We start from the raw sequence: 19,732 nt of genomic DNA, 5'->3' as shown, positions 1-19,732 counted from the left end.
CATCAGGCTGCCCTGGACTCCTAATTCAGACAGCTGGCGTAGCAGTCTGGGCACCTAGGCTGGTAAAGATCCTAACAAGCTTCTCTCTCCCCATGTCATATCAGTCTATTGTATACCAATAAAAGCGGAAAAAGCCCCCCTAAATATATATTTAAAAAAAATACACAGACTGAGGTTCTGAGAGTTGGACCAATAACACTCCACTGCAAGTGTATTCCTAAGTTCTTTCTTTCCTACAGCTATAATACAGAAATACAAGATAATGATGTAATGTCAGCAACCACCTCTCCAACCAATGTTAAAATGAACCAGTAAAAAGATGACTTAAATCTTTGATTGATTCGTTTCACACCCACATTCCGCTTATCCAGAGTCGGGTCGGGGGGGGGAGTCAACGGTTCCAGTAGAGAGCTCCTTGCAATGTAATAATTAAAGCAATAATACACAAGAGGCCATGGCATTCAAGACATAGTTTTGGGTGTGATTTAAACGACGCGACCAAAGTACTCCAACAAATTGTTATAACTTAAATACTCCATTGCTCAAAGATCTGAATATGTAAACACAAACTTGGCTGGACCTTTCCTTTAATTTCTGCTGCCTAATGTAGTTTTAACCTTTTCATGTCAAGGACCCCCAAGATTATATGTATTTTGCAGCTGACCCCCATCTCAAAATATGTTCCAGGGACCCCCAGATATGAGCTTGTAGATCTGCTATTTTTGAATACCAGTAGCCAAAAAATAATGGTTAAAGTGGTGACACAGTCTTTTATGGATTTAACCCATTATGGATGGGAACACATTGTTGTGTAGTACATGTACTGTACAGTATGTAGCAACATTTGTTTTTGTAAATTTGTAATACTATTTGTGGTTTCAGAAAACTTAGGTCAGGCTTTAGAAAGTGTTTTAGAATCAGCCTCAAGCCTAAATGGTTGTTAATATGCCTGTTGATAATGTGATGCACTCACAATCCCAGTGAAACTGTAGAACTTATGGGAACATGTATTTGTGGCTGCAGAACCACAGTGTTGCAGAGCATGAATTGTATATGACCACCAACTAAAGGTTATTACTATTTGCTTGCGGTCACAGTTGTCCTTTTTTCTATTGATTAATTACTGTTGATCTGATTTCTGCAGTTTTGGTATGTAGTGTTTTAAAAGGTCCACTAGGTGGCAGATTACCCCCATTTCTTCTGTGTTTTCACTCATTTACAAACCCTAACCCAATTATGCCATGTTAAATGAATGCAACTTGCAGGTTGTCTTTAGGGTTATGTTTGTTTACTTTCATGGTGAATTTCATATTAATATTGTTTTATTGTATTAAGAGGTCCAATTTGTACAGTTTAAAGTGCATCTTGTCTGTTGTCAGGCCAAACTGTAGTTTATTTCTTTGGTCAACTGTTTGACAACCTTTTGTATTATTTATGTAACTAGACCCACTTTAATATGCATATTTCTTTTTGTCATATTTGTCTAGTTTCACGGTGCTACCAGGTGCTTCACCACAATAAAGCAGCATCTGTTTGGAACTCTACTGTCTCATCATTAACGTCCTCTATCAATCCGGGGGGCTGTTACATGAATCTCTGTGTTGATGTCAATCGCCACAAAGAGATCATCGTGAAGGCCATCTCTGCCATCCTGCTGTTGCTTCTCAAACACTTCAAACTCAACCACATCTATCAGGTACACACACACACACACACACACACACACACACACACACACACACACACACACACACACACACACACACACTTGATCTTGAATACTGTGCTACAATCCATCAATGCTCTCTGTATTAATGCCGATCAAAATCACTTTCACAATATAGAGCCATTTAACTCTTATTTTATCCAGATAATTAAATATCACTGTTCTCTCTGTGTGCGTCGGTGGGTGAGTGTGTGTGTGTGTGTGTGTGTGTGTGTGTGTGTGTGTGTGTGTGTGTGTGTGTGTGTGTGTGTGTGTGTGTGTGTGTGTGTGTGTGTGTGTGTGTGTGCGTGCGTGCGTGGCGTGTGCGTTCCCCCAGATCTTCAACAGCCTGCACACGGTCTGCACTTGTGTGCAGCTGGCCCTCAGCCCCTGGTTCTGCGACTGCTAGCGTTCTCGCTGAGATCCAGCTTGTGCGCCCCATCAACACATGGATGACTACCGCAGCATGGGGTGCTGCAAGTCCCCCTGCAGTCTTCCGGGGCCGGCCTCTGGCCCGCCATGGCTAGCAAGCTGTGTATGATCGGAGACACAGACTGGGCTGGCTTTGTATATATAGTTGTATATGATTTAGCAGGTCATTCTTTTTCTGAAATATTTTCTTGAAATATGGAGATATGAGGATAATACATCAGGGGTAGACATTAAGGGTCCTCTGGGCCGGTGCCTTTTCAAGATCTCTGATGGCCCCACCATCGTAGCTACTGACCCAGGAACATGAATGTACCCTCATAATGATGGGCTCACAGAAGGCTATATGTTGTAATTAACCAGCCACTGAACCCAGGCAGCACTTGGGTAAATACATAATTTAAATAAGGGAGGACATAATACCGAAGGCAATTTGTGTGTCTATTATAGACATTATAGATATTTGATCATTTCATTTAGAACGGGCTGTATTCTTTATGTGAATATCGTAAGGAAGTGGTTCTCAAAATGTGCCTGGTGGTCCGGTGACATGCAGTGATCCTGGAGGGGTTTGTCAAGCGGCCCACAGCAAAATGAGGAACCGTTTAAAAAAAGAAAAAACATTTTAAACACCTAATGAGCTACACAATATATGCATAATTTTTCAGTTAATTTAATAATGTTACTAGGCCTGTTAAGTCTTACTGTCTGACTGGTGTTCTATTCTGCTCTGTGGGTTTTTTTGGGGCATCGTTCTCTTGTTGCTGCTGCTAGTTAAGTAAAGTTCATTGGGAAACTATGTGATGGCCTGATCATTTCACCAACATAAGGCCTACCTTTTCAGTGAATGTTTTTACTCTCAGTGAAGAGTTCTTGTTCCATTCAAATTTGATTGGAAATGGTTAAGTGCATTATATAATTATGGTATATAGCCTACATTTGTTCTGGTACATAAATGTTTGAATACTGATTTTTTTTTTAAACTTATATCAGGGGTCTTCAACAGGGGGTCCTCAGATTTACTACCGGGGGTCCTCCAAATGTTTGTGTGATAGGAACTTAAATAGGGCAATTTTAAATGTAGGCCTATCTGTTTTCTATCAATTGCTTGAAGGTTTATTGCTGCATATACAATAACAGTTAAATAAATATGAAATATTGAATACTGCATCATGTCTCACTGTTATGTTTAGATCCTCCGTTCGATGTGTGCATCTGTTGACTAGCTTTGCCTGCCCTGTTGTGATGCTCTGGGATCGATTGATGTACGTTTTCACACTACTGCTGTTGTTGGTGCTGCCCTGCACTTGGAGTTAAAGTTTATTAGGACGTACGTGATGGTCTGATTTTTCACAGACAACAATGCCCCTTTTTATTAGGGTTTTTATGGTTGCGTTTTAACTGAACATAGGAAAGTCTTCCATTACCAGGTGCAGCAGCCAGTAAGGACAGCAGTTAGCAGGTAAGAATACAAACCATAGTAACATCATTTGCAAGTGTAGAATGGATGGGGTGAGAAGGGAGCGTGAGGGGAGGGGAGAAGGGGTGACGGGAGTGAGAAGAGAGGGGGGAGAGAGAATAAGCGTCGAACCGTAGGCATTAATATCGCGCTGAGAGCGTAGATATGTCGTTGCCGCATCGCCAGCGACGTAGCAAATGCATCTTCCCAATGAGCATCACACAGCGCTGCTGCACAGCGTCTCGATCGCGGACGTAGCGAGGCCCAATGAGGCCCATTGCGTCCAAGTCGCGCTAGAACGAATTGTGCGCCGAAGCTAAATAGGCGCGACGCCGCTGTGCTGTCTGGGTAATTAAAAGTACATTTACTTGAGTAGCCTGTACTTGTAGGTATTTGTACTATTGAATCCAATTCCCAGTACTTTCCTTCTACTCCACTACATTTCGGATCCTATTGCATTTAATACCCAGCGATTTATTTTAAAACATTAGTCTTTTTGCAGGTATAAACAATAAAACATACATAAACCATGCTTTTACCAGTAGACATTCAAGTACTTTTTCCAAGCAGCCACACAGACGAGAGACAGGAAAAGAATCACCGTTCCCCTCTGCCTCAATGCAAAGGGAAGGTCCCTCGACCATGCTCTCTCTCTCTCTTTAAGTAGGATAGAGTGAGCTTGATTTAATACAGAGAGAGAGAGAGGAGTTCACCAGCGAATGTTCGCTAAATTCGACACATACTCCAGTATCTGGCCTATACTCCTGTTCGCAATTTGGTGTGGAGTTTCTCACCTGAACTGAGTCAGTGGGTCCCTAGACATGAAAAATCACAGAGGTGCTCCTCCGCCATAGTGCCACGAATGGCGCAATGGCCACATCAAATATGGCCGCCATCAGCTATGATGAAAATCCAAATTCTCTGTTTCTGGGTGTATATGCACATGTAATACCTCCATTTGGACTAATTTGGGTGCGGGGAATTCATTTCGGATATTGTTTTGACAATTTTGGGTGATTTGGACCTTGAAAAGTCATGGTCAAGGTCATTTTGTAATTCCGAAGACCATGGCCACAACTTGGCCATTGTTAGGAGTAAAAACAGGTGCTGTAGGTCTAAATCAACTAATTCTGACATGTATAATTAATTTCTGGTATTGTTTTGACCATTAACACATCGGGTGCCCACGTGGTGTCTACAAGCCAATCTCTTTGATGTCGCTGGAGGCCCACGACGCGTTGTACAGTAAACTATACTGTACTGTAGCTACTGCACTGATGAAACAAACTCCATTTCCCAACATGCAGCGCGCAATTACGTCACCCGGACGTGCTGTGTGGCTCGTTGACTTCCTGTTTACCGGCTGCACAAAAGTGATGTTTTCTCCTAATCTAGCTTTTAAATCACTTTCATTTCAAAACGGCAGCCTCTTCTACCTGCCATAACACAAACACTGTGGCTTAGAAATGATAAAAAACGGTCCTGACTGAAAGAAAAGATTTTCGCGAAATAAACAGGACATACTCCGATTACATTTACTCGGATTACTTTTCTCGCCAGTACTCTCGCCGGTAGGTAGAATGACGCGTTGCCATGGGCACCAGCAAATCACGTGTCAGAGATCACGTGGGCATCCGATGTGTTAAGGATCATCTTGACTTTGAAATATCAATGTCAATGCCATTTTTCAAAAACGATTTTGTCTTTACTAGCAGTTTTATTTAATTTTTTCATAATAGTTTGTTTTGTTTATAACAAAAGACATACTAGTGATAAATATAACCAGTAAACACCCCCATTTAACTTTAAAGGGGGACTTTAAATGGGTGTTTAAATGAGCAAATAAGACTATTTACAAATAAAAGTGACAAATAAGATCACTTAACAAAATCACACACAAAATTAAATAACAATTTCCCTCAAAGTGCACCATATTGTGATTGTGTATTATGATGCAAGTTAGTATGATGTGTTTTTACAGGATGGATTTGCCATTGTTCCATGGCAAAATATGATGCACAGAATTCCACCAGCCCAGCAACCATATCGACGAGTGTCACGCTTCAGACATGGGAGTGTACAAAAGACAAAGTGTTCCTTCCATCCATCGATGTTCCATTGGTTCTAGTCTTTCCTCGGATTCCTTGGCTGTTGCATGCAGGTGGCAAGAAATGCACTAGGAAGGTGCCATTGTTGGTCTCAGCAGTTGTACTGTACTTCTCTGCTACCATGTTCTGTCAAGGTCTTTGCGTCTCCAAAGTTTTTAAGATATTGTACTGTACTCGGTCAGAAGCCATAACTGCATGTTTAGTCCCCACCTGGCTCATGCAGTCATCTCCAGTCTCCAAGGCATGTGTGCCTTGATCACTGTCTTGGCTAGTGGTGCTCCAAGATGAGAGACTGCTTGATGCAGTGGAAGCATGTGCCATACTGTAGTGCACCCCTAGTGCCATTCTGCAGCCAGATCTCCTTCATCCCCAGTGCTTGAATGTTTAGGGTGTAGTATAGCATTAATGCGAAGGAGAATACGACAACTCTATGCATGGGGTCCGTTAATAATCCTGATGTTAGGGTTATGGATAAGTTTAGTTATAATGGGGCCAATTGACTCCACATGTAACACCAGCCTCCTCAATCTAGATCAAGAGGTCTGGGATCTCTTCACCACCAGCCCCTTTTGCGGGGAGCCCCTCATCATCATAGACAACAGAGCTGACACACACCCAGAATGCTCTGATGAAGGCTCATAGCCGAAATGCTTAAGCGTTCTTGTTGGTTTGTGCCAATAAAAAAGTGGAAATGTGAGTACTTTGTTCTCCACTGATTTAAAGTTGTGGATGTGCTACCTTTTTAATGCCCTGTTAGGGTACCCCCTCATGCTCATATATGGGGATCCCCAGACATCAAACCCAGGCCCTAACTTGCCAAGGCCCTGCTTGGCTTTACTAATTAACATACGTTTTATGTCCATATATGGAGATCCCTGTCCCAATGTCATCAATCTGGGAATGCCCATATTTGGTAATGCCCATATATGGGCATGTTTTGACATAACATTGTTGACTATCATGCAGGGGTCTCCATATATGTGTAACTGGTCCGATACACATCACTGGCCAGATGGACAAGAATTGGCACGACCTCACATGTCGCCCTGAGGCGTCTTACTAGTAGACACACCCACCCCTCAGCAACTTTCCAAATTATGGGTGTCTGAGGAGAACAGTTCTCCAGCTGTGTGTTCGGAATACGGTGACCATCAAGCCTGTGGCAATGTTACCATCATTGTCGGACGACAGTGGCTCAGTATAGAGCACCCTGCCTTGAAATCTGAAGGTTCCAGGTTCGATTCCCAGCTCTTCCTGGTTATGTGTCGAAGTGTCCTTGAGCAAGACACTGAATCCCTTACTGCTCCCGATGAGCAGGTTGGAACCTTGCATGGTTTCATGGTGTGTTAATGGGTGAATTGTAAAGTGCTTTGCACTATATACTGTAAATGCGGTCCATTTACCATTGTCTCTGATGAAGATGACAAAGGTGGAGTAGAGATCCCAGACCTCTTGAATAGGATTGAGGAGGCTGACACATGGTGCATAACCTTCACTAACCTAATGGTTGGAATAATGGGATGTCGGAATTATGGCGGATCCCAGAGAGTTGTTGTCTCCTTCGCGTAACTGCTATACTACACCTCATATTTACAAGCACTGGCTGCAGTATGGCACTGGTGAGAATTGGAATATGCTTCCACTGCATCGAGCAGTCTCTCACCTTGGAGCACCTCCAGCTAAGACAGTGATCAAGGCACATATACCTTGGAGACTGGAGATGACTGCATGGGCCAGGTGGGGATTAAACATGCAGTTATGGCTTCTGACCGAGTACAATATATCTAACAAACTTTGGAGACAGAGGCAAAGACTTTGACAGAACAAGACACAGCATTGGTAGCAGAGAAGTACAACAGCTCAGACCAACAAGGCACCTTTCTAGTGCATTTCTTGCCACCTGCTTGCAACAGCCAAGGAACCTGAGGAAAGACTAGAACCAATAGAACATGGGGCTTGTCCTTTGTGCTGTATGCAGACTATGGACTGCCCATACTATGGAGTGGAGGGAGCAAGGAGGGTCATTAGCAGTCCTTTTGTTATTCATTCTATTTCAATGTCTGACTCAGTTTATCAGTTTATCTGACTTTTGTGCCCGTACAAGTGATTGGGAAATGTACTTGTCCAAAGGACAAGTGCCTCAAAAAGTCAATGTCAAGCACTGATGGATGGAAGGAACACTTTGGCTTTAGTACACTCCTGCCTTGTTTGAAGCGTGACACTCAACGTTATAGCTGCCTTGCTGATGGAGTTCTGTGCATCATATTTTGTGATGGAACAATGGCAAATCCATCCTGTAAAAGCACATCACACTAACTTGCATACACAGAATCACAATATGGTGTACTTTGAGGGAAATTGTTATTTTATTTTGTGTGTGATTTTGTTGTGATTTTATTTGTCACTTTTATTCTTAAATAGTCTTATTTGCTCATTTAATCACCCATTTAAAGTCCCCCTTTAAAGTTAAATGGGGATTTTACTTCTTGTATTGATCCTTAATGGTCAAAACAATATAAGAAATGAATTACACGTGTCAGAATTAGTTGATTTAGACATACAGCACGTGTTTTTACTTTTAACAATGGCCAAGTTATGGCCACAGAATTCGGAATAGCAAAATGACCTTGACCATGACCTTTCAAGGTCCAAATCACCTAAAATGGTCAAAACGATATCGGAAATGAATTCCCCACACCCCAATTAATCCAAATGAGGGTATTACATGTGCATATACAACCAGAAACAGAAAAGTTGGATTTTCATCATTGCTGATGGCAGCCATATTTGATGTGGCCATTGCGCCATTCGTGGCACTATGGCAGACGAGCACCTCTGTGATTTTTCATGTCTAGGGACCCACTGACTCAGTTCAGGTGAGAAACTCCCCTCACACCAAATTGCGAACAGGAGTATAGGCCAGATACTGTATTAACAAGTGCGAATAAAAAACAGACGCCTTTTAGCTTTTTCTAAATTCGTGTTTGGTGTGGACGCTTCCATTGACTTTATAAGGTTTTTTTTTAAAGCGAATTATACGCTAATTCGCTATTCGCCGGCAGTGTGTACGGACCTTTACTGTATGTCAACAACATACATTCTTTTTAGTGAAGGAGAGAGGGATGGAGAGAGAGAGAGAGAGAGAGAGAGAGAGAGAGAGAGAGAGATAGATCAATACAAAACAACAATGTATCTACTGTACATATTTACACATTCTAGTAGTATATCTATCCAGTGTCCAGTATTTACCTGAGATACTTGACCATAGAATCATACTTCTCTGATTCTCTGATATTAACTTGAGTTGTCTTTGTTCATTGTAAGTCTCTCTGGATTGAGAGCATCTACTAAATGTCTACATTGTAAATTATAGATAATGGATGTTAGTTAAGGCACAAGGATAATAAATATCATCATGTTGTACATGGTACTATTAAGGTATAAATATAACCATGTTGTACATGGTATTAAGGTATAAATATAACCAAGTTGTACATGTTATTAAGGTATAAATATCATCATGTTTTATAAACATGGTATTAAGGTATAATTATCATCATGTTTTATAAACATGGTATTAAGGTATAATTATCATCATGTTTTATAAACATGGTATTAAGGTATAATTATCATCATGTTTTATAAACATGGTATTAAGGTGCAGAGAGTATCAGGAGGACTCAGGTTCAAACAAAAGGACATTAAACACAGTGTGTAGATTCATGACATCATCAATGTTGTCATTCCATACTGAGTCCCACACTGTCACATTTAGACAACTTTTATCTTTTTAACTCATTTCCAGAACATAAAGCTCAGACATCTGGAAGTTCACTGTTGGCTGATTGGAACTAAGATCTTTTCTCCAATCACAGATTAATTTACTAAATGTCTCTTAAATATCTCTGAGAGAGTACATTCATTTTTTTTCCCCATTTTTTTTTCCCTATAATTTTTACCCCACGATTTTGTAACCCATTTTCACCCAGTGCCAATTGCCTATGTCATCCTGGGCTCTGCTCTCCCTCTGCCGCGCCTGGGGAGACAACAAACTGACCTCATGCTTCCTGCTATGCGTCAGGAGTCCAAGTTTCTTTTCACCTGACAGTGGAAGGAAACACATTATTACGACCCAGTTCCTTTCCCCTCCATCAGGCGCCCCGGCTGGCCAGGGGGAGGCAGTATAGAGACCAGGATTACTGCATGTTTTTTGTGAGGGTATCAACCCTAGGAGACATAGGGAGAACATGGAAACTCGACACAGAAAGGCCCTTTCGCCAACCCCACCTAGGGTGTGGGCACTGATGACGCAGAGGAGAGCACACGCCCCCAGCACCCACAGCGTCCCCCGGCGGGAATCGAACCCAGGACCTTCTAGCTGTGAGGCAAGCACTAACCACTGCGCCACTGTGCCCCCTGAGATAGTAACATTAACAATGTACAGTTAAATGCAGGGACTCGAACCCGCGACACGCTGTCAGGCATTAGACTAGAGTGTACAGTATGTGGTATGCGCCCTCAGACACAATTATTAAAATTGCGTTACTTATAACAAAAATACGTTTTGGGGAAAAGACATACTTTTACTGTGCATACGGACTGATTAGATTTGTTTTGTTTACATTTGATTCGACCAGCGCGGTAATGCTGATTAATAGCACGGCATGCAGTAATACTCCTTATTTCAATCAATCAGATTGCCTCGTCGGAACTACCTGTTTTATGTATATATTCTTTGTTCCCTTTTTTGGTGCACCTTGCTCTTTTACTGTACACTGTACATTTTTTTTTTCATACTTCTCTGTAACTTTGTAAATATCCTTATACTGCTGTGCTGCCTCCGGGCGACAGATTTTCGCCTTGGAATAATAAAGGTATCTATCTATCTATCTATCTATCTATCTATCTATCTATCTATCTATCTATCTATCTATCTATCTATATATCTGTTGTATAATTCTCCTTAACCACTTTGAACCCCAGCAAACTTATTATGGAGGAATCGTATCCAAAACATAACCAATCTACAAGCTCAGAAGTGAACCCGTCGCGTTGTGACACGTTGTGAGCTTGTAGATCAGCTAGATCGGCTGTAGGTGTAAAGTGAAAAAATAAATAAAACAATAAATAAATAGCACACAGTGGTAAACGGAGGAGGTTGTGGGTTCAAATCCCTTGTGGTGCAGCCAGCTTTGTGTCTGTGGGAACACAACTGGCCCGAGTTCTGGGGAGGGAAGCCAGACGGGGAGGAGGGGGATAAAAAGGGCAAAGTTTTGAGCGGGCACACAGGAGTCTGATAGTTGGCACACACACTCGATCTCTCTCTCACACACAAACGCAGGCAACACACACACACGCACGTACACTCTAACACTTAGCTGCTGTCATCTTCCTGTTGATCTGGTGAGAATATAAAATAAGAGGATGATCACTATTCTGTTCTTCCAATCACTGTCTGTCTTCTCTTTCTCTGTCTGTCTTTCTGGCGCGCATACACACACACACACACACACACACACACACACACACACACACACACACACACACACACACACACACACACACACACACACACACACACACACACACACACACACACACACACACACACACACACACACTCTTAAGTTGAATATTAGTCCATCCAAAAAACAGAGATCTCACCTGAGGACACTGCGTTGTTGTGATTCAATGATGTCAGTTCTGAAACACCAGAGAGAAGAACACTTAATGTTGGAGTTAAAGCATGTGTATTGATCTGCACTGGAGGGACTTTTACTGGAGCTTGTGGTATGAATTCATTACTGTCTATATCTGGAGCTTATGGTATGATCTGAATTCATTACTCTCTAATCTGGAGCTTATGGTATGGTCTGAATTAATTATTCTCTATATCTGGAGCTTATGGTATGATCTGAATTCATTACTCTCTATATCTGGAGCTTATGGTATGATCTGAATTCATTACTGTCTATATCTGGAGCTTATGGTATGATCTGAATTCATTACTGTCTATATCTGGAGCTTATGGTATGATCTGAATTCATTACTGTCTATATCTGGAGCTTATGGTATGATCTGAATGCATTACTGTCTATATCTGGAGCTTATGGTATGATCTGAATTCATTACTGTCTATATCTGGAGCTTATGGTATGATCTGAATTCATTACTCCCTGCTCTCTATATCTGGAGTCAGAGGACTAGAGTGAACTCATCATCAATAATAAATATATTCATAATAATCAGACACTATTATTATGATTATCACTGATGCACCTTTAAAACATACCAGATCAGCATAAATAGATAAACACATTAAACACATTGTGAATGTATTAAAATAACATTCAGGTATGCATGCAATGATGAATGGCATTATATATTAATATAAAATGTGTTTATATGAATGATATTCAATTGGTGGCACACGGGTCAAATCCAGCCCCTGGAACACATTCTATATTACAATTTAAAAATAAATGTAGAAAAGTATTATTAGGTGGTTGCTTGTACAGGATGACTATGTTTTTTTAATAATTGTATTACTATAAAATATCATGCCACACAAAAAAGGAGTATTTCACAAATACGTTTTGTGAAAATCCATACTTTTACTGTGCACACAGACTGATTAGCCTGAACCTCCTGTTGAAATAAATGAAACATTACCTTCCTGTGGAGGCTGTGAGGAGGCTGTGATGAGAGAGAGAGAGATCAAAACTTAAAACCGGCACTAGACATCAGTCTACCAGTAGATCAGTGGTTCTCAACCTTTTCAGGCTGTGACCCCCAAAATAATCATAGTTTAACTAACCCTAACCCTAACCCTGTAGAATAGAGAGTTTACCTTTGAGCTTAATGTAATGTTAATGGATCTGACTGGACCAAACTACTCATCTGTCTAACAACATGTCCAATATGAATGGGATCATAAACACACCATACACATTTCAGATGAGGGAAACTAAGCTGAAATTGTTGTCTTAGTAATTTGTAAGTGTGCCTGTAGCTCACTCAGTCTGTGTGACCTTGTGTTCTGGAGGTAGGGTCAAATAAACTAATATAGTGGGGGGGAAAGACAATTTGACCCACCTCCAGTGGATAGATGTCCAAACTTTACAGTTGGATTCCTCGTACCCATAAACGGTGGGGGTAACTGGAGTTATGACCGTTTAAAGCCCAGCCAATAGAAAGACAGAGGAGACGTGTGTGTTTGTGTGTGTGTGTGTGTGTGTGTGTGTGTGTGTAGGTGTGTGTGTGTGTGTGTGTGTGTGTGTGTGTGTGTGTGTGTGTGTGTGTGTGTGTGTGTGTGTGTGTGTGTGTGTGTGTGACTGTGTGACTGTGCGTGCTCTACATGTATACTGGAGCCAATCATTCCTCAAGGACCCCTTGGATCCCCGAACCTGAGACCACCACTGGGTCAAAGTGACCTCATCCACTCCCTCATAGCGCAGCAGGAAGCAACAGGTCCTACACATTTAGCTAATCAAGTAGCGCTCCTAGCTAGCACAATGACAATGAAAGGCAAATATCTTCATTCGGTTACATTGTAACCTTTGTTCTCTGAGTGAAGAGACCATCTCTCCACCCAACATAGCCTTGTCATACAACTGTAACAGCTTACAGCAGGGGTCTTCAACGTTTTCAGGCCAAGGACCCCTTAGTTGAGAGAGAGATGAAGCAGGGACCCCCACAACCTGTTCATAGATTCCATATAGTTTCATCGTTTGACAGCACAATCATCAGTGTATTTTGGATTCATGTCAATCTGTGTGTTCAGATATTTAACCACTTGAACCGTCTATACTTAATAAACTTGACCTTTCACTCTGTACTTAGTCTGCTCTTTTCCCCTCTACACCAAACCTCTTTGCTGAAAATAGCTGATCTACAAGCTCACAACGCCTCGCAGCGCAGTTCTCAGAATATGGACGCTAGGGTCCTCAAAGATTTGGAGGACCCCCTGTAGTAACTCTGAGGACCCCCTAGGGGTCCCAGACCCCCTGTTGAAGACCCCTGCCTTACATGCTTCAGTTAAATAAGTTCTCTTGTTCCTCTACTGTAGGTCACTTTAAAATCAGATGTAAATACTATTGTTTTTATTGACGCTGATAAATCATGTGATGAAAGGTTATCTTAATCATGTTATTTTATTCATTTACATAATTTGTGTATATTTTTTCTTTGCATATCCCAGTCCTCAGTGTGTTTTCAGAGAAATAAATAAATGTTGTAATGAAAGTTAATTGTTTTATAATCATCATCACTATTAATTAGTAGGAGGTTCAACTGCTTAAATAAAATTCTCAAACTCACCTTCAGGTGCAGGCTGAATACATGGAAACCTCCTCATTATACGATCTGAGATGAAATTCAAACACAGTGACAACATGACATGACATGACATGACATGACATGACATGACATGACATGACATGACATGACATGACATGACGTGACAAACAGCAGGAGTCGGCAGCCTTTTTGAAATGAAGTTCCATGTTTTCATGTTCTTGATAGTCAGTGTCATATCAACATTTAGTTTAATTATGACACCACATCAAAACGTCATATTCACCAACTGTTCTTACAAAGACATTTCTTCTTAGACCCACTTAGGATGTTTTTAAGAGGATTTTTGCATACACCAATGTTTCTTATCTATTCTTACTGTAGGTAAGATCTGAATCTACGCACACTGGAAGAGCGCTCTTAGGATGGCCTTTAAAGGGATATTCCACTTTCAACAGGGAGCAGTGGAAGGGCCTCTCTCCACATACACACCCATTGTAACTTCAAACTCCATTTTAACCATGATAGATTCTGATTCATTAAAAACACATTTTTTCTGGTGACTCATACTACCCTCGTAATACGTGAGCAGGCCGTGTTTTTTCGATAACTTTTTTCATTTATTTTTAAAAAACACAGCCTGCTCACATATTAGGAGGGTAGTACGAGTCACCAGAAAAAATAATGGGTGTTTTTAATGAATCTATCATGGTTAAAATTAAGTTTGAAGTTACAATGGGTGTGTGTGTGGGGAGAGGCCCTGGGCCTGGAGGGCCTGGTAACATTTACATCAAATATTTAAATATTCAATCAAGCTAATTAAAAGCTGTTCAGGGTATTCATAAAAGCCTGATTAGATGATAAAATTACCAAAAGTTATTTTGAAAGTGAAATATCCCTTTAAGTTCTTAAGTGTGACATGTTTGTGCAAAAATAATTCATTCGTTTCATCAATTCTACATGTTGTATAATGCAGTGGTTCTCAACCTATGCGTCGGGGGGTCCCCAAATTATTTTGGGGGGTCCCCAGATGATTAACTTAACACATTGACCGCCATTTTAACATTCACTGTAGGCTCTCCTGCCATTTTTTTTAAGCATTTTCTTCATATTAAGACATTTTTCCTAAATTCCCTGTTTGCACGAAAATGTCATACAGTGCCTAGAATAAAAGAGGACATCCTCTAGTCTCTCCAAAAAATATTTTTTTGTATGTACAATGTAGCAATCTAGAGTTTTGGCCATTTCAAACCCCTTGTTTTTTTCAAAATCCAGGTGGAAATTCAAAATAATTGGAGTTATTGACCTTTTTGTGAATGATCTGTTTTCAAGTGGATAACTCACTTGATATTTGTCTTTATGGCTCCAGGCATTATCAGATAAGTGTACTAATGTAATTATGTAATAGGATTTATTTTTAGAATTTTCTGTTTAGAAAAATGCAGAGAAAAATATTTGTATTGGCTATATCTGACCATAAAACTCACATACTATATTGCAGTAATTCTGTGAGTATTTATGTGAGCCCCCACTTGGGGGCGCTTTCTATCTGTCTCTGTGTGTCTGCTGGTAGTTTTTTGCTCTGTACAGGTGCACACACAAATAGACATAAAAGGGGGCATGAGTCTTTTTTCTAACATGTCCTAGAATGTGAAAATAGCAGATCTACAAACTCTACAAGCTCAACACATCGCTCTGTGACACATTGAGAGCTTGTAGAGCTTGTAGATCTGCTATTTTCACATTCTAGGACATGTTAGAAAAATTTCTCCCCCTGCCCCTAAAAAATCCTCTGCACTGCCCTGCTAAACACAAGTGTTTCGTATGAAACACCTGTAGTGCCTAACGAGCAAGTAGTTGATCTCTGGTGCGGTGCGTCTTTTGAGTCTTCATCTACAGTAGTTTTTCACTCGTTTTTTGGGGGGAGCGTGGTCCACGGACCACCGCCTGGTTCCCTGAGAAGTGTTGGCACACACACACACACACACACACACACACACACACACACACACACACACACACACACACACACACACACACACACACACAGCTGTTCTCACACTTTTTTTTCTTCTCTTTTTTTTTCCGGCAGCCAGCCTTTTGAGCTCAAATGCATCGCTTTGCCAGTTCACTGTGGGTTATGGGGAGATTTATACATTTGTATTGCAATTTATACATTATTACAGTCTTTTTTTCAAACACACTTACTTTGATGTGTGATATTTTTATGATAGAAGGCTAAAAATTTGTCACGGGCTGTGGAAGAGTGTAATTAAACATTACATTATATAAAAGCAAATTCTCGGGACTATCGGGCCTGGCGGGGAACGACATTGGGATTTTCTCGGGACTATCGGGGGAGGCGGTAAATGAGTTAATGTGCAACGTTGTTTTCTCTCTCAACAGTAAACAAACGTATAGAGGGTTTATGCACATTTCTAAAATGACAATTCAAGGTGGTTTAATACCTCTAAAATGACAAATTAAACCTTGGCTAAATTGTCAAATATTAGAGGCAGAAAATGTGTGAAATAGCAGATCTACATGATCACAATTAGAGTTCTCAACGGGCCTGAAAATTAAGGCCCGGCCCTAACTGGGCCCGAGTGGGCCGACCCGAAGCCCGGCCCGACCCTAACAATTATCATCATTTTCGGCCCGAAAACCCGAAAGCCCGAGAGAGAGAGAGAGAGAGAGAGAGAGAGAGAGAGAAAAAAAAACGTCGCCAGTAGGCAGCTGGCAGCGCCAGTGCCTCAAATTACAACAGTGAGAGAACGGACATATAATAGTTGGCGAAATGGCAACTTCACATGTTAAATTGTTCATGAAACATGCAAGGTTCTGCACAAAATGTGCTAACGTTAAATCCCTGTTGTTGTCAACAGTCAATCTCAATCACACAGCTCTCATCCTCTCTCTCCCTGCCGTTGTCGCTGCCTGCGTGATTTATGTTTCGTCCTTTCAACGGTCACGCATCAAACGCAGGCTCGGCAGATCTATAAACCCAAAACGTGTTCACCTGGCTTGCATTCTGGGCTTGCAGATCTGTTGTTTAGTGCGCGACACCACCTGATCACCATGCTTAAACATATACAACTTAGGCACGTAATAAGCGGCGCGCTGCGGCTGTAAACCCTTTAATATAAATGCACACAGCAGCAGCAAAGGACACTTGATTAACCAGAAAGCATAATGGAATTAATAATATCTTACCAGCCGAGATGATCGTCTCTATAAGGTAAGAGGATGTCAACGTATGGTGCTTTTAGGTTGGTCATGTTGATGTTGTTGTTAATACAATCCTCTTAAGTCCTTGTCAATAATATCCAGGTTGGTTCCGCTTTGAATGTACTTTTCTTGGATTTATAACTTATTACAAACTTGTAAAACTGCCTGCTGCCTTTTAATTTAACATGCAGCTCCAAACTTTCATCGTAGCCGCTCGATCACACAGAGCTAACGCTGACTCGCTGCCTGTGACAGACTTCCGTATATCCAAAGGTTTCGATTGTGACGTCATCACAACAACCAGACTGCTCAATGAGACTGATAGACTATACTTCCGTATGCGTCACCGATTATCCTTGGTCCATTGGTTAGGAACTTAGGCAGGTTTCAGTGCTGCGCTGAAGACAGGCAGACAGAGATATGCGCCTGTTCTCTGTTGCTTGAGTGACGGAGCCCGGAGCCCGGCCCGGCCCGACTAATTATTATCATTTTTGGGCCCGGCTCGGCCCGATAACGTCGGGTCGGGTCGGGTAGGGTCGGGTTCGGGCAGAATTTGAGAACTCTAATCACAATGCCTTGAAACGTGAGGCGTTGTGAGCATGTAGATCGTCTATTCTCACAATATAACCGTGTTATACAAAGTGCTTGTCAGCGTGGGGTGGGGGGTCCCCAGTTCAAATATGATTATTTTGGGGGTCACAGCCTGAACCACTGCACTACTGAGACATTTGTTTGATTCCACCACCAGGTGTCTCCATTGCGTTGTGCATGACTGGATAATAATAACAAATCTTTGCTTCTGGGGGTCCCAGGTCAGTGGAACAACATATTTTGAGATGGGGGTCCGCGGGCAAATTCATGCAATTTCAGGGGTCCTCGACATGAAACGATCACAACTGATATCATAGGGTTTTCAGATTTAGAAGACATTTGTTAGAATGGGCCTCAGGTCTTAATGGGTTAATTGCATGTCATTGCTGAGCAGTAATTTAGTAAGCACGTTGTACTTGTATGATATGTGGAACTCTGAAGAGAGACTTACAACGATATTTCATCAGCACCGCACCAACAATGAGACCAACAATGAGAGCAACGATAACACAAGCAACAATGGCTCCCGTGGGTGTAGGTTCAGGTGGAGGTCCTGAGGAGAGGTTTAATGATTTCTGTGTTAGCCTAAATATGTAAAAAGGTCAACACTGCAGTCTGTAACACAGTGATTCAATGTGTTCACATGATGTCAACTACATACCTTCATGATAAAGACTGTAACAGTGATTCAATGTGTTCACATGATGTAGTAAACTACATACCTTCATGATAAAGACTGTAACAGTGATTCACTGTGTTCACATGATGTAGTAAACTACATAACTTCATGATAAAGACTGTAACAGTGATTGAATGTGTTCACATGATGTAGTAAACTACATACTTACTTAATCCTCTTCGTGCTAGGTAGCACATAAGGTCTTCACCAACGAACGCCAATGCTGTCTGTCTTCTGCCCAATGTTGCACTTGGCCCCAGGTCCACCCGAGCTCTTTCATCAGGTTCAGGTTCGGTTTATTAGTCAAATGCGTATCCATACAAGTACAGACAAACAATGAAATGCTTGTGCCAAGAGCACTCTCAGCCTTATTGCACACAAAACAATACGACAACAACAGGTCACCCAGGACAACCCAAAAAACAACAAAACAACCATACAGTGTGACAGTGTACAGTTTAAAAACTGCGTATATTGCACATGACTACCTACGTCTCGCTTCCATCTCTTCGTTAAGCAGCCTGATTGCTTGAGCATAAAAACTATTACTGAAACGGGTGGTGTGAGATTTGATGCTCTGGTAACGTTTTTTTGAAGGGAGGAGATAGAACAGGGAATGGGCGGGATGACAGCTGTCCTTTAAGATGTTCTCTGTCTTTTTCTTACAGCGTGTGTTATAGATTGTGTGTAGCTGTGGTAATTCTGTGCCAATGATTTTGGCAGCTCTCTTCACAATTCTCTGTAACTGTTTACTGTCTTGAGCAGTCACGTTACCAAACCACACTGTTATGCATCCTGTCAATACACTTTCTATGGTACAGCGATAGAAATTAACAAGAGCCTTGGTGCTTAGGCCAAATCTCCTGAGGCGCCGCAGAAAGTACAATCGCTGCTGCGCTTTCTTAAGGATACCTTCGCTGTTTTGAGACCATGTGAGTGAGTTAGTTATGTGAACACCCAGGAATTTGAAACTGTCCACTATGTCTACAGGTGAACCATTTATGGTTACGGGACTGTGATTGACTTCAGATTTCCTAAAGTCAACGATGATCTCTTTTGTTTTACTAACATTTAGAGAGAGATTGTTATTCTGGCACCATAGGGTTAGCTCTTCAATTTCCCTCCTATAGGCCCTCTCATCATCGTTGGATATTAGTCCTATAACCGTGGTGTCATCTGCAAATTTGAGAATAGAATTATTTCCACACCTGGCAACACAGTCATAGGTGAACAGACTA

General features: G+C 41.4%; 1 long non-coding RNA gene across 1 annotated transcript; it reads left to right on the top strand.

Moving 5' to 3' along the window:
- Positions 1-2: 2 nt before the first annotated feature.
- Positions 3-2,720, top strand: LOC308301689. The gene is made up of 3 exons (XR_013962903.1): positions 3-62; positions 1,488-1,696; positions 2,043-2,720. It is a non-coding gene; the product is annotated as an uncharacterized lncRNA (long non-coding RNA).
- Positions 2,721-19,732: the final 17,012 nt, after the last annotated feature.

Source organism: Nannobrachium achirus (genome assembly GCF_963921795.1).
Source record: "Nannobrachium achirus genome assembly, chromosome: 17".
NCBI classification, from domain to species: domain Eukaryota; kingdom Metazoa; phylum Chordata; class Actinopteri; order Myctophiformes; family Myctophidae; genus Nannobrachium; species Nannobrachium achirus.
This window is presented reverse-complemented; position numbering and strand designations above follow the sequence as displayed.